At 42.5% G+C, this 3,081-nt stretch overlaps 1 pseudogene across 1 annotated transcript; it reads right to left on the bottom strand.

Annotated features, from left to right (window-relative positions):
- Positions 1 to 726: 726 nt before the first annotated feature.
- On the bottom strand, positions 727 to 1,629 carry LOC306656772 (small ribosomal subunit protein uS5-like; annotated as a pseudogene). The gene has a single exon. The product of its transcript is annotated as a small ribosomal subunit protein uS5-like (transcript).
- Positions 1,630 to 3,081: the final 1,452 nt, after the last annotated feature.

The raw sequence follows: 3,081 nt of genomic DNA, 5'->3' as shown, positions 1-3,081 counted from the left end.
GTAAGAGAAATGATAAGAATACAAAATTTAAAAGTATTTTTCAAAGAAGCATAGCACAGTTTAAATGTCTCTATTAAAAGGAAGCATATGTAATATTAAACAATTTAAATAGGTAAGTTATCAAATATGTAAATCCCTGATCCAAATTACGGAAATAATAATGTGCACTAACTCTTTCTGTGGAAAACAGTGAAACGCGTTCTTTTAAATGCTTTGACAAGGATGGGGTCTCTGACATTCAGGTGGAATATGCTATGCTACAATAACAAACAATCCCCAGATCTTAGTGACTTAAAACCCAAAGATTAATTGTTGGTCCTGCCTCATGTTTGTTGTATTTTGAGTTCCTGTTATCCACCTACAAACTGGGCTAGACCCTAAATTCTTCTCATTTCCTCTAATTTCCAACTACAAGTCCTATCCACTTCATTATGGTTGTTTAGTTGTTATGTTCAGGCTCTGTGGTTTAAACTGTTATGCAAAACTATTTATCACATCACTATTGGTTTTGCTTTGTATTGTCCTTTTAAGACTTTACACCTATTGCCTGTCAAACTTCCTCAGAACCACAAGGCCTAACACAATGATTTTAGCCCAGAGCTTGAGACAATATCCAATGCCTGCAGAACTGACAAAATTGAACTTCAAGAAATCCAGGCTTAATCTGAAAGTCTAATTGTTCTAATGTGGTCCAAAGGATCTTTTTTTTTTTTTTTTTAAACAGGTTTCATTCACTTTATTTATTTATTTATTTATTTATTTATTTAATAAAAACCCTATGTTGTAGCCACAGCTGGAGCCTGGGTTCTCTGTACAGAGACTCTGGGGTGAATTTTCACAGGATGGTCAGTGAATTCCTGAGAGGGAGACTTGGAGAACACAGTCTCTTTCCAGAGATCAGGAGTTAAATAGCTGTATGTCTTGGAGATGGCATCAAAGGTGGCCTTAGTGAAATTCCCCAGGGTGGCAGTGCAGCCCCTGGCAGAAGTGTAATAGTCATTAATACCAGCCATCAGCAGCAGCTTCTTGGGCACAGGGGCTGAGACCATGCCAGTACCTCTGGGGGCAGGGATGGCACCAGCACAGAACCACAACGTCCTGTCACCTTGTAAAGGACAGTGTGGGCCTCGCTGATCTTGTTCCCCCAGTAGCCTCTCCACACAGGAACAATGGAGAGCTTGGCTAGGATGATGGCCCCTTGGAGAGCAGTGGCTACCTCCTTGGAGCACGTTACTCCAGTCCAACATGACCACTGTAGTCCCTGATGGCTACAAATGCCTTGAACCTGGTCCGCTGGCCAACATGAGCCTGCTTCTGCACAGGCATGATCTTCAAAACCTCATCCCTGAGTGATGCCCCCAGGAAAAAGTCAATGATCTCAGACTCCTTGATAGGCAGAGAAGAGGGAGGTCTCCTCCAAGGACTGGATCTTCGTGTCCTTGACCAAGCGTCCCGGCTTGGTGACTGGGATCCACTCCTTGTCTTCGGCTTTGCCTCCGTGAGCCCTGACCCTGGCCCCGGCCATGACCTCAGAGACCACTGCGGAAGCCTCTGTGGAAGCAGCAGCTGTCACCCATTCCTGGGCCCGGGCCCTCCAGGCCCTCCCACTGCACCCGCGTTATCCGCCATTTGGTGTCTTGCCAGAGAAGCAGCCAAAGGATTTTGACATCATCTCATAGTTGTTGGCATTCTTCCCAATGTGGGATCAGACCAACTGGTTCTGGGGGACAATGAAACCCTGCCAAAAGGTTGATCAGTGATGCTTTCAAAGAAACATTACTTTGAAACCTGCCGATGCCAAGATGGAGTCACTTATGCCAGACTCAAGCCAGGAGGGTCATGGGAGAGGAGATGGCATGATTGCATGTCTGACCTATGAACTATTAAAAAGACCCTCTGAAGGTTGTTATGCACTTATGCCTATGATGAGAACTTTTATAATAACTCCCTGACAGCAGAAAATATTCCAGATAAATTGTTTTTGTGAAGTTCTCCCCCCTGCAACAACTACTGTTACTGAGGAGTGATCCCCAGTTCCTACAACAAAACTCCATGACCAATGAACTTCCTTTCAAAACAGCTCATGTGTTCTCCTTTTACCCTTTGAAAGTTTCCCTTTGCCTCAGTTTTTTTAGATACATCTGATCCATCATATTATACAAAGCCCAGATTATAATTCCTGGCTCACCCTCTTGTCTGTGTTTTACTGACAGAAATAGAACTTGGTTCAACTTTTGGAACATGCTCTCCAAGACTTTTGGCATATCGTTTCTACTATATTTTCAAGAAAAACCATATGCTATCATAATAGACCTGAACTCTGGTGCCGATGGGCAGAGGAAAGAGTATAGGAAAATTCAAACTAGAAAATGATTGGGATCAAGAATTTCTTGTCAGAATGAGATAAAAAAACAAAGACTACGCCTCTTCTTTTACTCAGAAGGTGTTATGGCTTGGATATGAGGTGTCCCCCGAAAGCTTATGTGTGAGAGGATACAGAAATGTTCAAAGGTAAAGTGATTAGATTATATGAGAACATTGACCTAGTTGGCACATTAATACCTTTCGTGTATTAATATTTGGATGGATTAATGGGTGATAACTTTAGGTAGGTAGAATGTGGCTGGAGGAGGTAGGTCACTGCGGGCATGCCCTGGGAGATTGTATTATTCCTGGCTCCTTGCACCCAAGCTCTCTCTGCTTCCTGGCTCCCCTGTTTGAGCTGCTCTTCTCTGCCACACCCTTCTGCCATGATGTTCTGCCTTTCCTTGGACCCAGAGCTATGGAGTCAGTCAACCATGGTCCAAGTCTCTGGAATGCTCTCGAATAGAAGGTGTGTGAAGGTTAGGTGAAAACGCCAAGGAGTGGAATTCACAGAACATGCAGGATCCTAACCATCCTTAAAAAGCATAAGAATAAGAAGGGAATTTAAATTTTTTATCAGGTCAATTCATATATGCATTTGAGGCATAATGTACAAGTAACTCACAATATAACACACCAAGTTTTTTTTTTTAATCATTGTAAAGGCGATACATGTTTATTGTAGATAACTAAGAAAATAATAAAACATATAAAGAA

The sequence above is a fragment of the Sciurus vulgaris genome, assembly GCF_902686455.1.
Source record: "Sciurus vulgaris genome assembly, chromosome: 3".
NCBI lineage: Eukaryota > Metazoa > Chordata > Mammalia > Rodentia > Sciuridae > Sciurus > Sciurus vulgaris.
The sequence above is the reverse complement of the archived record's forward strand: the minus strand, read 5'-3'. Positions and strand labels throughout refer to the sequence as shown.